At 45.1% G+C, this 19,450-nt stretch overlaps 1 long non-coding RNA gene across 1 annotated transcript; it reads left to right on the top strand.

Moving 5' to 3' along the window:
- The first annotated feature begins 6,526 nt into the window (after window positions 1-6,526).
- Window positions 6,527-17,349, top strand: LOC121165305. Its single transcript, XR_005885215.1, has 5 exons — window positions 6,527-6,709; window positions 8,522-8,806; window positions 9,750-9,872; window positions 10,615-10,696; window positions 17,272-17,349. It is a non-coding gene; the product is annotated as an uncharacterized LOC121165305 (long non-coding RNA).
- The last annotated feature ends 2,101 nt before the right edge of the window (window positions 17,350-19,450 follow it).

Below are 19,450 nucleotides of genomic sequence, written 5' to 3'. Positions count from 1 at the left end.
GACTGCAGTCACTGCCGTGTGTACAGACTGATGTGGTCGATGGACTAGGCTGAACCCTGTATTGGCTGGCATACACAGAAGTCAGGTTGGGGTCACCTCTGGCAGGGTTTCTCTGGGAACTCCCACCCCCCAACTGGATCACTGGACTCAGCATTCCAACCACAGTGAAAATCACAGGACCTGTGGTCTGACCATGAAGTGCATGAGTCAGAACTGGGTCTCCATAGTTGCTGATGCCTGCGCAGTGGATAGCATGCCCAGATGCTCATGGAGGACATGACAACCAGTTCACTTAGGCTTGCAGAGGATGTCTTGTACTATGGAAGGCAGAACAAATCGGACAGCTCTCCCAGTCAAGCTTTGACAGTGAGTATCTGGGCAAATTGTGACTCTAAGATGGACTATGTCAGCCAATGGACCCTGGAAGGATTTCCTTAACCTTGGAGCAATGTATTCAACAGCATCTCAGAACTATCAAAACCACTTAAGCCATATCCTCAGAACATGCTCCACATCTGGGACCATGGGATGACACTGGGTGGGCAGCCATTCCCCATTCCCAGGTGCTGATGTGGTTGGGCTGCTGGGAGTGGCCCTTCTCCTTATTTTCCTACTTTCCCCAGGAAGAAAAAAAGGAGATTGGAAGTATTTACTTCATCCACTTTCCCCTATTCCTCAATCCTCCCCACCCTAACTGCCTCTCAACTATGTAAACACAATCAAAAGTAAAAAGAATTACAATTTTTAAAAACAAAATCTTGTTCTCCTGCTCCCGCTACCTGCGTTTCCTCCACGAATTCAGTGTGAAGACAAGAAGCTGGTAGGAACTCAGCCAGGAAAGTATCCCCCACAGCTGTATCACAAAGTCCACTGAACATTGGTTGGCCGGTGCCTGGGGTGCTTTTTTGCTCTGTCAGCAGTCTCAGAATCTGCTGAGACCCACTCAGGATGTCCTGGGTGCCTGTGGCAGGTGCTGGGGTTTAAAAAGTGCTTGCTAGTCTTGGACACATGATTCCATCTCCCTTCACGGGTGGCTGGGAGGTTACTGGAGTGTTTACCTTATGCTTTATGAAGGCATACTTTGGCTCAATGTTGTATTTGTTTTAGCAATTAATACGGTTTTTAAAAATCTTTAATAATTCACGTGGCCATGAAAAATTGAAAACTTTTCCTTGTTTTCTCTCCGTCAGTTCTTAGGCTCGATGGGAATTATTGCCAGGTTCAATACAAAAGGCACCTGCAAAGGTGTTTTACTCATGTTGGGTGGATCTAGGGCCACATATTTCTTCCAGTTCAGGAATCTCTTTCTTCTCACTCTTGCAAGGAACTCAAAGTTGCATCTCAAAGTTTTAGCTGTGGCCTCGGCCCTCCTTGGTGGAGCTGTGTGAGTCTCACTGATGGACTTAAATCCCCTCCTCTTTGTGCACTGGCTGACCTCTGGTAAGCAGCTCCTCCTCTCTCTCTTAGCCGGTGGCACAGCTTCCTGTCCTCCCCTTAGCAGCCCTGCCACTATTTCTAGGCCGTCCTCAGCACTGGTCGGTGAGCAAATGCTAGAGCCCAGTGAAGAGACACTTGTTCAAACCAGTGAGCCAGCCAAATCCCCTTGCACTGTAAAGCCTCCACACCCTTCTTTCCTTCTGGGCTTGAGAAAGGAAATAAAACCCTCCCAGTGACTGTGGAACTCCACTCCACTCCCAAGTCACAAGTGCCACAGTGATGGGCACCATGCCTTTTCATGCTTGATGAGCTGTACTGCTTGTCTTCAGTGGCCACAATTCAGGAGCTCAGGTAATGGTCATTGGGTTGAACTGAATTCCATTTTTCTGTCTTCCTGCCTGCATGACAACCACCTATCTCTCCATGGCTATTGGAATCCCTCAGGGGTTGCTAAGGGCTAGGGGGCAAGTGGTGTGTGTGTGTGTGTGTGCGCATGTGAGGACTTGGTTTTCTGTGGCAATTGGTTTTGATGCAGGATGAAAGTGGGGAGAGTTGTGGAGATGTAGGAACATGCACTTTGTGCAGTTAGAGGTTCATTTTTTTTTTATTTAAAGGTTTATTTATTTATTTGGGGAGAGCAACAGATAGAGCAATCTTTCATCCACTGGTTCAATTCCCCAAACAGAATTCTACTCTCATCTCCAATGAAGGTGACAGAGACCCAAACAGTTGGACCATCCTGGACCACTTTACCAGCACAACAGCATGGAGCTGGATGGAGTGGTAGAGTTTGGGCTTGAATCCCAGTTTGTACAGGATGCGCATGTAGCAGGCAGTAGCTTAAACAACTGCATTTCAACTTTGACTTGGGGCTCATGCATTTTTTAACATGAACCTAAAGCTTTTCTTCTGCTTAGCACGAGATGCTTGGGATTGTTGTTTATTTTGCCTCTTGTGCAGCTCCGGACAAACTCCCCAGCTCCTGTATCTCCCATATGAATAGACGCCTTGGTGCTTCTTTTCTGTTTTTACTTTTCCTCCAGTAAGGCAGGACATGAAGATGACCCAGAGAGCTGAGCCCTGTAGGTATCCTCTTAGCACTTCCATCTGTCCTCACTAGTCCTGCATGACTGGAGTGTCCTAAAAAAAGGAGTGGGTACTCCACACTGTTACCATGACAAGCCCCAGCACAGGAATCCTGTGGTCTCTGGCCCTGAGACTTTCAGATGCAATTCCTGGGTGAACCACCCCCTGGGTCTCCCCTCAGCTACACCTTAGGTCACCACAACCAATTTCTAAGTCCAAATGCTATTCTACTTGGTCCTTTAAAAACAAAGGGTAGGGGGCCAGGCTATGCGATGCCTCCCAGACGCCAAGGCCTCTCCCCAGTGACTCTCATCATAGCCCCGGAACCAATCCCTCCCTGTTTTCCCAGAAAAGCCCATGTATAGCCTGCAGAGAGAGGGTTTCCCATCTGCTTCTTAAGATGAAGTTTCAAGTGTTCACAAATAAATACTCCCCGTGCAGCAAAACCTCTTTGTCCAGAAGGACATCATACTTGTCCGGACGCCCACTGGGAGGGCCTTTTGCCAAAACGAATGGGAAATCATCGGCCCTATTCACATCCTGTGATCTGAGCTCTAAAAATGACCAGGAACCGGGTAAACAAGGTGACGTCAGCGTGGCTGGGCAGGGTGCGGCTCTCCACCGCCACCTGGAGGACAGCGTGCGCAATGGCGCGCGGCTCTCTCGGCGGCGGCCGGGCGACCCTGGGACCTCTGGGACGACTCGGAGCAGCGGCGGAAGAAAACACCAACGGAAGACGGCGGAGCGAGACCAAGCTCTCTGGAGGACCTCGGCTAGTGGGAGGCGATTGTGCCCTTGTCCCTGCCTGAGGCCCCTTGGGACAAGAAGCCAGCACCATGCACTCGGGCTTAGCGGAAGGCGCGCGGTGCCAAGATGCCCATAGCTAGGCGCCTTGGTGATCCCGGCCTCTGGAGCGCCAGGCGCACCACCGAGGCCGACCTCAGCTCTGCAGTACCCGGGGCCGTGGGCTGGGCGCGTTGAGAGCCGGCCACAGCGGCGCGTTTCAAAGCCTCGTTACATGTTCCGTAAACGGAAAGCAACAGGTCGACTTTTAACTTGATGCAAGAAAAGCAGAAAGAAACCCCTTCTACTTGTGGGCAAGTCCGTTTTCACAGCACTACTGAATGTCTTGAGACAGCAAATTGTTTTTCTGGCTAACGGGTCCGACCTCAGCGGGGCGCGGCCTGAGGCTGGGCTGGATCCTGATTCCTCTGCGCGGTTCCCTGGTTGGAAAGCTGCCATCCCGGAACCACCGCTCCTGGTGGGGGAGGAGGTTAGCTCAACCCTGTCCCTGCTTCCCTGCAAGAAAGCTAGAGAATTACGGGCAGCGAGTGGATGGCATGGTGGTGGTGAAGGGTAGGGGGGGACTTGCACTGCTAGAAGTTCCCTCACCTGCTGTGTTCCGCAGGGGAGTAAACTGGGTGCTTTCTTTCCTTTTGCTTTCCTTTCTCGCCAGGTTTAGAGGTCCCAGCACCAGTTCTGACTGGCAGATCCCACTTGGCGAAGCACAAGAATTCCAAGGGGGGGGGTGTGTGTGATATATTTCCAAAAGCTCATTTTCCTCCTTAAGAGCCTTGGGTGACTTCTCATACTGTCCTCGGGAGAGTGGAACCTCTTTAACAAGGATGACCTCTCAGCTCTCTCTCAAGGTGCAGCTCCACTTCCTCAAGCTGCACCAGGTTAAATGTGTAGCCTTTTGTTCGCGGGCCCAGCTTTCAACAGAGATGTCCTGTGCCAGGCACTGAACATAGAAACAGCCTCTGCCCCAGGAAGGTACCTGCTTAGGCATTCTGACTCGGGGATTAATTAGAGAAGTCCTTGAGCAAGGAGAAAAGCATATATAATAGGTACACATTTGAATTTTTAGTTTGTTTTACATCTTTGAAAAAGAGAGTAACACTCCGATCACCTGGTTCATTCTCCAAATGCCTCGGACTACCAAGGTTGGGTCTGGCCATAGCCAGGAACTGGAAACTCAGCCTGGGTCTTCCTACGTATGAGGCATTTTTTTAAATTGCACCTGTTATATTGTTAAAATATGGAGGGGAGAGGGAGAGTAGGGTGGAAGGGGAAATACCTGAGCCTAAGGAACTATATCATGAAAAAATAAAAATTAAAAACAAATAAAACCCAAAATAGTGCTTACGTTAAAAAAAAAAAATCCACCTGAATCCAACTTCCACGACAAGTCCAGAAACTCAGCCTTGGTGGTTCCAGGACCTCTCAGCAATGTGTCTGCCCCTGCTGTCAATGTGGATGAGTAGGGGCATGGAGGTTTTACCCCAGGCTCTGTGCACAGACATGAGTTCTGAGTGCTGACATATGTAAGGTAAATTGTGTTCAAAAGGAGAGAAAGCCAACACACACACGTATGAACATGGGTTGCCGCACACAGAGGAATTACCCGTCATGGTGGGCAGTGCAGTGGGCCAGAAGATTTGCCCTCAAGGAGCAGGGAGAGAGAGGGAGGGCACGTGGCAGTCTGGCAGCCTTGGTCTGCAGGGGAGCAGAGAGCCCTCCCAGCTATAGGGCTCCTGGATCAGCTCAGGGCAATGCCTTTCTGGGTGTGAAGCCATCCAGGAATTATCTGGCACTTCTCTGGGTTCCTCGTGGAGCTCAGTGTCCCCATTTTCAAGGCATCTTCCTCCACCCCCTCTCCCAGATCCAGGATAAAGCAGAAGCATCCCAGGAAAGGGGATGTTTTGAATGACAAGTAGGAGGATAGGGTTTCACACGGGGCAGAGGGTGGGAGGGTTGCTTGCCGGCATCTCCAACTCAACAGACCTAGCTAACTGCCTGCCAAGCCCATGTCACTGTGAGCAGCTCCCAGAGCTCAGGCTCCCTTGCGCATTTCATCTCATGTCCACACCAATTGCAAGCAAGGTGCCCAGCAACATCCTATCCTGTCCCTGTCTTCTTTTTTAAAAGTTACTTTTTTTTGTTGGAAAGCCAGATTTACACAGAGGAGAGACAGAAAAGAAAGATCTTAATGTCCATTGATTCACTCCCCAAGTGGCTGTAATGGCCAGAGCTGAGCCGATCCAAAGCCAGGGGCCAGGAGCTTCTTCCAGGTCTCTCACATGGGTACAGGGTCCCAATTCCTTGGGCCATCCTCAACTACCTTCCCAGGCCACAGGAAGGGAGCTGGATGGGAAGTGGAGCAGCCAGGATACAAATTGGCGCCCTTAAGGAATACAAGCTGGTGCTAGGGGAAGACTAGCCACTAGGCTGTCACGCTGGGCCTATCCCTGTCATTGTCATTTAAACATGCTGCAGCTCACAGAGTAGCTTCTGAAGAAGGAGTAAACTGAGACAAGGGTCTGGAGGAGGAGAAATTGGGAAAAGTAGGGAGGACAATGATTTCCAGGAGGGGAAGCAGCAGGTGTTGTGCCAGTGGGTTAAGCAAATGTGAAGAACATCCCAGTAAAATAACAAGAGAAGACTAAAACAATGAACAACCTGTTGCTAAAATGACAAAACCAGATTACCATCTATTCGTATTAACCCTGAATGTAAATGGCTTAAACGTATCAGTCAAACATCATAGATTAGTAAACTGGATTAAAAAATCAAAACCGATCTATTTGTTGCCTACGGGAGACATATTTCACCAACAAAGATCAGCAGAAACTGTATCTCATGGATTTTGATTTTTTTTTTGTTAGTTTCATCTGTTCAAAACACTTTCTTCTGATTAAATCATTTAATGACTCATAGATCATACAGAAGCAGGATTTTCTTCAAGAAGGTTCTTGATTTTCTTTTTAATTTCTTGAGCGACACATTAGTCATTGAGCAGCATGTTATTTAACTTCATGGTGTTGTTAATTTCTTTTTTTCTTCCTGTTGATTTTGTATTGTAGTTTTTCATTTAAGGGAATGTATAGTAACTGTGTAATGAAGACTGTCATATCCAGATGTGAGGATACAATGCAGTATGCATCTCTACTTCCAGACCAAGATGGACTCCCAGTGAAACTGTTTACTGTATCTTGACAATAGGATGTTGGACTCTGTCATCGTCTGTGCCCGTAATGATGGACATATGACTGTGTATGAAGAACTATGCATTGCTTCACAGCCTCCTTACCACAGCTGCAGAAAGGCACAGGGAGGGTGGCGGCATGATCAAATGTGCCCACTTCCAGGGACAGTGAAAACAAATGATGCAAAATGGTCTATCCTGGTGTGTTCCAAACAATCTGCATAACTGAAAAAGCAGAATTTATCATTTCTGCCATATTCAGATTACTGTCAATTACCAATTCTCCAAGTCTTTTTCTAAAGATTCCTAAAGATTTATTTGTTTTTAGTTGGAAAGTGAGATGGTTAAAGACAGAAGGAAAGACAGAAAGATCCTCTATATGCTAGTTCATTCACCAAGTGACTGCAACAACTGGAGCTGAGCCCATCTGAAGCCAGGAGCCAGGAGCTTCTTTAGGGTCTCACCCATGGGTGCAGGGATCCCAAGGCTTTGTGCTGTCCTCCACTGCCTTCCCAGGCCACAAGCAGGGAACTGGAAGGGAAGTAGAGCATCTGGGATACAAACTGATGCCCACATGGGATCCTGGCATGTGCAAGGTGAGGACTCCAACCATTAGGCTACCATGCTGGGCCCTCAAAATCACTTTCTAAACCTGCCTGCTGCAGGCTTATCTTTAATGAAAAGAAGAAACTTTCAGGAATACTTCAAAAAGTTAGCAGGAAAGTGCAAATAAAAGAACATGCAGAACATGCCCAGGGCAAGCCCCTTGAGGATGTTGCATCCCAGGTCCGACTACCTGAGTTTAAATCCTTGATCCAACCGTCAAGTCCAGCTTCTTGCTGATGCACATGCTGGAACGTAGAGGTCAAGAGCTTGAGTCTTGGCCCCAGCGTGGAGACCTAGCGGCTAAAGTCCTCACTTCGAACATGCCATTATCCCATATGGGTGCCGGTTCTAATCCCGGCAGCTCCACTTCCCATCCAGCTTCCTGCTTGTGGCCTGGGAAAGCAGTCAAGGATGACCCAAAGCCTTGGGATCCTGTAGCCACATGGAGATACCTGGAAGCAGCTCCAGGCTCCTGGCTTCAGATCGGCCCAGCATTGGCCATTGCGGTCACTTGGGGAGTGAATCATTGGATGAAAGATATTTAAAAAAACAAAAGAGCTTGAGTCTCTACCTTGGTCCCTGCCACCTATGCAAGAGACATGAATTGAGCTCTGGGTTCCTGGCTTTTGCCTGACTGAACCTAGTTATTGCAGGCAATTGGGTAGTGAATAGCAGATAGGAGTTCTGTCTTTCTTCCAAATGAAAAACAAACTTACTGAAAAACTCACATATATCTAATGAACTTTTTTTTCCTCAGTCTTTTCTCTCTTTGCTTTTCCATTTTGGGAATTTCTTGAGATTTACCAACTACTACATTTTCAGGTGCATTAGCAGGTAGCTGAATGGGAAGAGAGCAACTAGGACTCAGAGTGGCCTGCATTGGGCTGCGACTGTCAATAAATGGTGGCTTTACCCTCTGTGCTGTGATGTTCATCCCTCTGTGAATTTTGTTTCTAAGATTTGTCATTTTATTTGAAATGCAGAGTTACACAGAAAGAAGGAGAAACAGAGAGAGCTCTTCCATCTACTAGTTCCCCTCCCAAATGGCTGTGATGGTCAATGTTGGGCCAGGCCCAAGTCAGTAGTCAGGAACTTCACCCAGATCTGCCATATGGGTAGTAGGGACCCAAGCATTTGGGCCATCTTCTAATGCTTTCCCAGGCTTATTAGCAGGGAGCTGGATTGGCAGTGGAGCAGCTGGAACTTAAACTGGCAGCTCAAGCTGCTGCACCATAAACCAGTGCCATCCATAAACTTTTTGAAGACACACTGTATATATATGAAATCATGACTTCAATGTACCAGTTGTATGTTTATACATATTGAAACAAATACAGAGTCATTAACATTTGCATTTGTCTGTGTACTACCTAAATTCTTACTTCTCATACCTCTGTTTGCATGCAGGACAGACTTCAGGCAGCTCTGAGCAGGATGATAGCTTAAGCCTTTAGGCTTACAGAGATTTTGTGATCTTTGCCCCCACTCATATTGCATCAGTGTCCAGTGCTGGATGGCAGACCAGACCTTTGCGTTCAGCAGCAGCCAAGTCTTGCCCTGCAGGTAGTGACCTTCAGTACAGCTGAGTTGGAGGCTGTTGTTCAAATGGATGAGGGCTGACCTGGATTGTCTTTTTAACTCAGCATCTTACATCTCAGCCTATGAAACTGTGACAAGAGCAGCGCAAGCCAGGTGAGCCCATTTCCCTTGCGTTCTGCAGCCCAAGGTGCCAGTGAGGCCATAGCAGGATGTCCATTTTCTTCTGCAGTGTTTTCTGTGGCACCTACCCAGGGGCTTCCCAACCCCAGCATGTCTGGACATAGAGGGGATACCACCCGACTCTTTCTGGTTTGCATTTACTGAGTAAGGATGCAAGTAGCCTGTTTTCCAGGTGAGGTTAAGCTGGCTCTGCAGTAACAAATTGGGATGACTTAAGGCACAGCTCTGAAGATGTCTGAGGGCGCTCCTGGGTGAGACAGAGGGGTGTCAGGCTCTGGTGGCATCTGAGGCTGTAGACTCTCACTGTGCAGAGCAGTTCTGGGACTTCCAACCTCCCTCCTCTTCAAACTCCTCTTCACATTCCCTGCCCATTTTAAAAATCAGGATCATTTGCTGTCATGTGTATAGGTTATTACAGCCCTACACATCAAGGCTCTGTGTGTGCTGCATCCTAACCCTTTTCACAAATATGACCAATACAGCCTTATATCTTTTGCTGTGGAGAACTTTCCACTAAAAAAAGTTCCAGACAATCTAGTTCTTGAAGATTTCTGACTCAACAGTACTTCCTTACTTCAAAGTTATAAAAACACTTAATAGATTCATTTATTTTATATTTAAATCATAGATTGAAACATATTTTAGGTGAGGGAAGAAATAGAGAATCACTTAATTTTTCAGTTGCAAGTTGGCACACCATTTGATGAGAGCTATTTTTTTTCAAACAGATTTGAAATGTGTCATCTTTATAAAACTTTTCAAGAATCACTGTATTATATGCCAGTGGTAGTAAGCAGTATTACACCATGCACATTTTAACAGCTGGACTAAATACTATTAATGCTTTATGTATTTATATTTGAAAACCACAGCAACAGGTTTACCCCCAACCTCACTACACCATTTTAATTCACAGAGAGTCATTATAACGAGTCTCAATGTATGCAAGCTTCAGAAGAGGGGCCAGTGTCATGACGTAGCAGAGAAAGTGTCCACTTGCTGAACTGACTTCCCATATAGGCACTGGTTCAAGTCCCAGGTGCTCCACTTATGGCCCAGCCCCCTGCTAATGGCCTGGGCTCCTGCACACATGTGGGAGACCAGAGAGAAGCTTGTGGATCCTGCATTGAGAGCAGCCCAGCTATGGTTCTTGTAGCCATTTGGGGAATAAGCCAACAGATGGAAGATCCATCTCTCTATCTCTCTGTCTCTGGAACTATTCCTTTCAAGTAAAAATACTTAAATTTTAAAGAAAAAAGCTTGACAAAGAACAGACTTCTCTTTACTATGATGGCATAATAGCAAATAATAGAAGTAAAATACAAATCATAATTGTTAAAATGTTTTTATTTAAAAGAGAGAGACACCAAGGGGTCTTCTATTTGCTGATTCATTGTTTATATGCCTTAAGAGCTGTGGCAGGACCAGGCAGAAACCAGGAGCTGCGAACTCCTTGGAGGTTCCCATATGGGTGGCAGGGACCCAAGGGAGCCATGATGTGTTACCTTCTAGGACACATCAACATGAAGCTGGACTCAAAATCAGCGCTGAGACTTCAACCCAGGCTCTCAGCAGATAGTTTAAGCAATGTCTTCACTGCTGTGCCAAATTCCTGCACCTGACTCATGGCTATTTTACAATAAATTGGAGTAGGACCTGGGGGTTATTGCGGGGACCAGAGTTCTTATGTAAAATTGGCAAACTAGAAACATCTCCACAGGTTTCTTATTGTCTACCCTATGTTCCTGTTCACCTTCCCTCTACTTCTCTTTTCCTTTCAGAATCCACTCTCTAAACTTTGTTCACACGGAGGCGTTGATGACTAGTGACTGTCTAGCACAGCTATACTCATTAAAGTGTGAGGTATGTGCAAATTAACTTGTTACTAATAGAGAGCTGAGATTTGAAAATAATTTGCTTTTTTTCCCTAAAGTTTCACTTATTTATTTAAAAAGGCAGATCTACAGTGAGACAGACAGATAGACTATGCCAGTTCAAGTCCCGGCTGTTCCACTTCTGATCCAGTTCTCTGCTAATATACCTGTGAAAGAAGAGGAGGATGGCCCCTGCACCCACGTGGGAGACCCAAAAGAAGCTCCTGGCTCCTGGTTTTGGACCGCACAGGTCACGGAGGCCATTTAGGGAGTGAATTGGCAGATGGAAAATTTCTGTTTCTCCCCCCACCACCCTTACAATTCTGTCTTTCAAATTAATAAATCTTTTTAAAAAGCAAAATGCTTTTTTTTAAGTTAATAAATGAAATAAGGTTTTTATGCTTTTCTGAAAGATTTACTCAACTTTAGATAATAATCTGTAATATAAAACAAATTTAAATGTTTTTTTTTTCAAAATAAAGTTCAATATTTTCAAGTTTATCTGTTTTTCATCATAAAAATATCTATTTGGGGGAGCACACACATAAGTTGTAAGAAACAAAATGAAGCATAGGGAACAAGAGATTAGTACGAAGGATGAAAAAGTGGCCCCTGACCTCTAAGTTTTTCATAGAATTCTTGGCCTCAGAAATTTTGCCATGCAAAACATTTTTCGAATACCTCACTACTTTACAGCTATTTTAAACAGCTTTTACCTTATCTCTTTGCCTACTCTCCTAAAGTTAATTTGCTCATTCAATAGAACAAAACTAGATTTTCTGATAGCAGGGAGTCTTTCCTGCAATTGTCATCCAAAGCGAGAAAAGAGAAGTGTGGACTGAGATGTTCCCAATGTTTGAATGTTCCCAAACCCATCTGAACACCCACACCAGTTAGAGGAAGGTGACCCCCAGGGCAAAATTCAGGCAGTAGCTAACAGCTGAGCCTCTGAATGCACATGCAGGAGCACTTGTGCCATTAACTCTGTTGGACTGCCTGTTTCCACATCCACATGTCAATTCTGAGTGCTGGAATACAAGGTAACTATTGGGAGCAACTAACTGAAGATGCTGCTTTTCCCAGTTTAGTACAGCATAGACAATCCCTTACTTCCAGCCTGTGCACCTGCTCAGGCTCCGTCAAAGCAGAGGATGAGTGAAGTCCCTCTGGCTTGTAGAATCTCCAGGAGTCCTTCTAGGGGATGCTCCTTGATGTGCAATTTTAGTTCTTATTCCCCAAGTGTAGCTTCCAGCAATGGAAGGATTACAAGACATTTCCAATTCATTTAAGGACAAAACTACACAGGGTGATCAGCATATCAGTCATGTGAGCAACAAACAACAGAGCCCTTAGTAGGCATAGGGTTTCAGTGACTTCATGTTGGCTAAATATAGGCGAACACTCAGTGTGTTGTGAATGCCAGAGAGAAGCATGATGCCATTCTCCCCTCCCCTTGCAGCAAAGAGGAGAGTCACAGCCAGAAGCATGGAATTAACAAATAAATGGTCACTTGTCATGATCTCCAATTCCACTCTTGCCCAAGGCCTGCCGGTAGACACTCACAGACACATGCCATAACAAAGTAAATATTATTACAGAGCTTTCAAGCAAAATAAACATTCAGCTGCAGACTACACTCAAAAATAAATTGCTTTCATTTTTCAATTTAACTTTCTTTGTAGAGTTTTTTTGCATAAGAAATGCAAATATACCTTAGAAAGTTTAGAAATCAGAATAACATCTGTTTTTATTGAACAGTTGGAAAAACAGAGAGAAAGACAGAAAGAAAGACCGTTCACCCATGGTTCACTTCTGAAGTGGCCACAAGGGCCAAAGCTGAGCCAATCCAAAATCAGGAGCCAGGAGCTTCTTGCAGGCACTGTTTACAACAGGAACTTTATATTAACTAACCTAGGTAATCCTCCCAATACCTATTTGATTTAGCTATAGCAGTTATCTTTGCCTTATACCTGAAAAGAGACAGGTTACATAACTTGCTCAAGGTCACTTAATCAGAACAATGCAGACTGGGAGTTAAACTCACTTGCCTGATATCCAATTTCATGCTCTTAAACTCAGCCCAATGCTGTTAAGTAGAAATACACATATAGGACTTTGAATTTTCTGGTGGCCACATTAAAAGATTAAGCACTATGATGTAGCAAGTAAACCAACCACCTGGATATTGGCATCCCACATAGGTTGCCAGTTAGAGTCCTTGCCACTCCACTTCTAATCCAGCTCCCTGCTAGTGTGCCTGGGAAAGCAGTGGAATACGTCCCATGTACTTTGGCTTCTGTACTCACATGGGAGACACAGAAAAGACTCCCAGATCCTGGCTTTGGTCTGGCTCAACCCTGGCAGTTGGAGCCATTTGAGGAGTGAATGGTGAATGGTGAATGGAGGATTTCTTTCTTTCTCTCTGTAACTCTGTCTTTCAAATGAATAAAGTAACAAAAGTGTTTTTTTTTTAATAAAAGAAGTAAAAAAAAAAAAAAAGAGAGACTGGGCCCGGCGCGGTGGCGCAAGTGGTTAAGGTCCTCGCCTTGCATGCCCGGGATCCCATATGGGCACCGGTTCTAATCCCGGCGGCCCCGCTCCCCATCCAGCTCCCTGCCTGTGGCCCGGGAAAGCAGTCGAGGACGGCCCAAAGCTTTGGGACTCTGCACCCGCGTGGGAGACATGGAAGAGGCTCCTGGCTTCGGATCGGCATAGCATCGATTTATTTTGATAATGTCTCATTTGAGCCAATGAAGCCAACATAATTTTCAATTCAATACTCAGTCACTATAAAAAACCTAATGAGATATTTTATATGCTGCTTTTCATACTATAGCTTTATAAAGCCAGTGCGTAATTTACACTTAGGGCACATCACAATTCAGGCCAGTCAAATTTCAAGTGTGCAAGTGTTCAATGGGCTCATGTGGCTAGTGGTTGCCATATTTGACAAATGGAACATTTCAATCATGGCAGACAATTCTTTTGCATGAGCCCACTCTAGGTTGTACTGACCATTAAGAAGGAAGATGATCAAAATTACAGGGATTCAGGAGGGAAAAAAATTTCAGGTTCTTCATTGCTTATAACATATCTTTCCTGTTCCTCCTTACTTCTCTGTAACTCTGTCTTTCCAATCAACAAGTAAATATTTGAAGGAAAAACTGTGAAGTGTAGTGACAGAGCAGGCCTGTCTGTTTTAAGGGAGAAAGAGGTGGTTGACTCAGATTCTGTTGAGAAATCTCTTAGCTTTTTAAATGCAAGTTGGTTGGTCTCCCAGGTACTCTCCACCAGATTTGTGTCTTGCCTTCCTGTCACCTTCCCTCCCCCAAATGGAAGCTGGGTACAGGAATCTCTGGACAGAGTCTCTGGACAATGTCAATCACAAACTTTAAAAGAATTCCATTTAGGAAGCCCAAATCTGATCATAAATCCTTGAAAGGCACAGACAGAGAAGGGATCTTCTGTCCACTGGTTCACTTCTCAAATGCCCAGAACAACCAGGGCTGGGCCCAGCTGAATCCAGGGGCCAGGAATTCAATCTGGATCGCCCACCTGAGTGGCAGGGAGGTAAGACTGCAGTTAGTAGGAAGCTGGAACTGTAAGAGCTGGGACACAAACCAAGTCACTCTGATATGTGATACTGGCATCCCAAAGGCTTGTCCCTACATTTTTTCTTTTTCATGGCTTTATTGTTTTAGCAATTCTGTGGTTGCTCTTGACTAAACACAGAAAGAACACATGTAAGAAAAGTCAGAAAAAAAAAGGCACTCTTATACATACATACATATGTACATACACATACACACAATATGTTCCTATTATTAAGCATGAAGTTAACACAATAGTTGTGGTAGAAGCAAGACTGGGGTGGTAGCCACATGAATGGAGAGGAAGGGACACGTGCGGATACTGAGAAAGTAAAAGCCACAGAGATGACCAAAGCAAAAGGGGCGCATAGTGATTTTGCTTATCTGTGGGGATACCTTATAACATCTCTGGCACATGTCTGAAACTACACATGGAATCTCCTACATGCTAGGTTGAAAAGCCTATACAGATAAGTACCTGCCATGATAAGGTTTAAATCCCAAATCACAAATCATGCACAAAGGAAATAAACAATAACCAAGAATAACAGATCAATTACAAAATACATTCTCATAAAACTTACTTAAAACTTTTAAAAGGGGTTGGACATCTGGTGTGGTGGTTAAGATGTTGTTGGGGATGCTAGCATCCCATAATGGAGTGCCAGGGTTCAAGTTCCAGCTCTGATCCAGCTTCCTGCTAATGCACACCCTGGGAGGAAACAGATAATGGCTGGAATACTTAGGTTCCTGCCATCTACGTGCGAGACCTGCAGAAAGCTCCTGGCTCTGTGCCCAGCACTGGCTGAGGTGTCCATCTAGGGAATGAGTCAGCAAAAACAAGATTCTTTCTGTAACTCTTTGAAATATATATATATATATATTTTTTTAAAAATCTAGACTAAAAAAGAGGAAAAGACCAATATCTAATAACAATTAGGCAAATAAACCAATGTGCCCATACAATAAAATATTTAGCAGACATTTAACATGATGATATGGATTTTTATTGGCATGAAAAGATATCTAAGACATAGTAGCATGTGAAAAATAACTCTAAAACAATACAGATATGGATGTATATGTGGATAGCTACATGCACAGAAAACAGAGAAAGGGAAGAAGAACTGCTTGGAAAGACATAGATCAAAGTGTTAAATGTTGGCTACTGCCAGGCTCCCCCCTCACAGTTTTTATTCTTTGCTTCTAGTCTTAATTTACATACAATGCACAATCAGTGAGTAATCACAAAAGGTCTGTCTGAGTGAGTCTCAGATGATTTTACAAGTGAGCAGCCTGACCCTGGGGTTTCAACACCGCCTCCCTCCCTTGAGAATCAAAGGCTGAATGAAAGGGGGCCTGCAAAGGCTGAGAAGACTAGGCTAGGTCTCACGCTGTTGGTTGGAAGTTGGGGTGGCAGGAAGCTTTGGACTGAGGAAACATCTTCTGTATCTAGAAGGCTCTCTGGACAACAAGGTTTAGTTCTGATTCGGGTATTGCTCATTTTCTCCTTTTTCTCCGTTATTTCTAGAGTCACTATTGTTTCCAGCAGGTACCTTATCCTGGGACTGACTACCATTTCCTCAGCTCTTCTAGATGGCAGAGCCAGCCCCACTCTGACTATCCTTTCCCATCTGCAGCTGTGTCTCTTCCCCTTCTCTACTTGTGTCTAACATCAGGCAGGGGTTAACCTCGGAGCAGATCGCTTTACTCGCTGCTATTTCATTGATTGCATTTACGTTCTGCCCAAGAGTCCAGCTCACTTTTCCAGTATAAATTATTTAGACTCAAAAGCTTAGGGAAAAAATTTCTCCTCCCAAATCCAATGGACTCTTGCCATCAGCAAGCTACCTTTCTCCCTCCTGTCTTCCTATATATCATCTCTAGCTCAGGGGGTCTTGCACTGCTCTTGGGCCTGGAGCATGGGGGACACAGGGAACTGAATGAAGGCTATGGAATCCTGAAGATCAGACCTTCAGGCTGTCTTGGGCCAGGATTGAAGCAGCCTCCATAGTCATGTGGAGTGGTTCCATCAAAGTGGAGGAGACATGAGCTCTCTGCTACATGTACAATCTTCCCTCGTGTTGAGACGTACACACATGCATGAGTATACACACATGCATGAATATACACACATGTACCCAGAGATAGAAACACTCCAGAAATGACATACATATCTCCATATACTTGACTTAGGACACACATTAGACACACGCAGCATGGGTCTTCTGAGGCACATGTATGTACAACCTGCAGACACTGTAATGCTCTTGCTATCACTCAGACACCAGGGCCATAAGCGCACGATCTCACATATACAGGCTTCCGTTCTTGCATATACTTAAGCACACAAAAATCTATTACAGATGAAGGAGACACTTGACAGGCTCTCCTATCCCCAGCAGAGACTATTATCTCCCACCCTGATGCTGGCATGGCTTTGTCTTGTAAGAAGTTTTTGTAGAAAGTTGCCTGTGCCTTTGACAATGAGTTCATGCCTCTTCTACGTCCTGCTCACCAGCCACCTTTCTCCTCTCTGTCCTCTTGCAGCCCCATTCTTTCATCCATAGCTGTGCCTGGTCAAGGGGAATGCTAATCGCCGTGACAGGAGCTGTTTCCACCTGTTTACATCTTGTTCGCCTCCCCCTAATGCCATTTTAGACTCTGCCAAGCAGCAGAGGAGACCTGCTGTGCAGGCCGTTGTGAGAGAGGAAAAGGAATGAGCGAGAGGACAGTTGGAGTGTGAAAAGGACCCGTCGCTAAGTGACTCCCTATTCCAACAGCCACACACAAGATGCACATAATTGCTTTTAGCACAGTGGGATGGATAGAGATACAAAAGGTCAAATCAAGGATTTGTCCCATAATATCTTTGCTAAGCAGCAGCGTCAGACATTGGAAAAGCATATTCATGAATTGAGTTGCCAGAGTGTGGGGCAGGCTTTTCAGAGCGGCTGTGTGTTCCCTCTTTGAGGTTTGCCTGCCGTGGTGATTGGATTCACATGGAGCAAGTGACTTCTCAACGTTCAACAAAGCTCTGCCTGTGAATTGCACTAAATAGACTACTTGGCAGGCAGCTGAGATAACTATGCTAAGTGAATTTCATAGTTGCTCCCACTCCCCTTCTTCCAAAGCTGAACGGAAAATGCAGGAGAAAGGCCAAACTCCTAAGTGCGGCACTGAAAGACCTCTATCATCTGACCCAAATTTAGCTTTCCCGGTACTCCTCAACATGAAAGTTAAATGTCTACCCCACTGCATGCTTCACCAGTCTCTGACTACATGATCAGATTTGTTGCTTTGGAGTCTTGACCTGTGGCATTTCCCAGGGAGCAGTGCTCTCCCATGCCCATTGGAATCCTACCTGTTATCCAAGGCTTGGCCCTAATTCTAAGTATACCAGGCCTTTCTGTGTATCCCCAGATACACAGAAGAAGGGAAGTAGGGGGATATAAGAGAAAGAGCTCAAGGCTGGATCATCCTGGAATCGTACAGGATCACTACGGTTGCTGGGTTGAGAGGGTGGATGAAAGGGGGATGGAGCAGAATGCAGGTTGGGGGCAGCCACAGTCATTAGGGTTGCAGTTCTCTTTAAAGATATTTGGCCAGAGCATTAACTGATAGGCAGAAAGAAGGAAGTTTTCCGGGAGTGTTTTAGTCTATTTGGGAAGGCGGGTGTCATAGTGTTAGCAGGTAAAGCTGCTGCCTGTGATGCCAGCATTCCATATGCACACTGGTTCCCAACCTAGATGCTTAATCCAGCTCCCTATTAATGACCTGTGAAAGCAGTGAAAGATGGCCCAAGTGTTTGGGTCTCTGCCATGCATTTGAGAGACCCAGATGAATCTCTTGGCTTCTGGCTTCAACACGGCTCAACTGGTTGTTGCCAGCCATCTGCAGAATGGACCAATGGTAGAAAGATCTCTGTCTCTCTCTTTCTCTCTCTCTCTCTCTGTCTCTCTGTCTGTCTCTCTCTCTCTCTCCTCTGTCTCCTCCTCCACCTGTAATCCTGACTTGCAAATAAATAAACTTTGTTTTTGGAAGAGTCTTTGTATTTTAGACCCTCTGAAGGTATCCAAGTAGAGATGTGAACACAGAGAAGGCCTGTTGAGATGGAAGAGGATGAGGAGAGAGCAGAGACCTGGAATAAAGTCGTTCAAGGAGGAAAACATGAACTGCTATATCCAGTGCAACTGAGATGAGGTCTGCTAGAAGATCATGAAAAAACTATGCGGGTTTCAAGCTTTTTTGTTTTGTTTTGTTTTTCTGTTTCTTTGTTTTGTTTTTTTGGCAGCATGTCATTTCCCCAAAAACATTTTTAAATACTGCAATGGATCTAGTAAGATGAAGGCTAACCACTGTAAGTCATTACATGGATGACTGGTGAGTTGGACATGCTTGGTTTTTGTGAAGCAGTGAAGTTAAAATTTTGAAGGAAATGGATTCAAAATATTGAGCAGTTTTGCAATAAGGGGAAGCAGATTGAGGCAGGTTTTTGGCATACTAGTTAGGACACTCACTGTTTGGGGTGCCTATACACCGTATATGACTACCTAGGTCAAATCCCAACTTTGCTCCTGATTGCTGTTTCCAATTATGTAGATCCTAGGAGTTACAAAGTGATGGGTCAAATAGTTGAGTTCCCTTTCACCTACATAGGAGATCTGGATTGAATTTCCAGCTCCTGGCTTCAGTGTGGCCCAGCTTTAAGCACATTTGGGAATGAACCAGTGGATGGGAAATCTATATTTCTCTGTCTTTGCCTTTCAAATAAATAAAAAAGTAAAGCTAAGCAGGCAAAATAAAATTGGGTAGTAGAGTCAGATTTTTCAAAGGTCTTTTCAAGTGCCTTCAAAAAACACTTGCCCACTTCTACTCCTTCCCACGCTGCATACCTAGAGACAAGGAACACGTCACAGTTCTACACAAATGAACTTTACTGTTGAGCTTGCAGCAGCTGAAGGAATCTCCATCACAAGGTTTAATGAAAACCAAGTCAACTGTTCCTTAGTTAAACCTTAGTCTTGGGACCCATGCTGTGGTTGCAGAAGGGTAAATGGCTACCTGCAATCCCTATATTCTAGATCAGAACACCAGCTCAAGTTCTGACTGCCCTGATTCTTATCCAAATACTACTAATGCACCTAGGGAAG

This window comes from Ochotona curzoniae, unplaced genomic scaffold (assembly GCF_017591425.1).
Source record: "Ochotona curzoniae isolate NIBS_2020 unplaced genomic scaffold, NIBS_Ocur_1.0 contig_883, whole genome shotgun sequence".
In the NCBI taxonomy this organism is placed as follows: Eukaryota; Metazoa; Chordata; class Mammalia; order Lagomorpha; family Ochotonidae; genus Ochotona; species Ochotona curzoniae.
The sequence above is the reverse complement of the archived record's forward strand: the minus strand, read 5'-3'. Positions and strand labels throughout refer to the sequence as shown.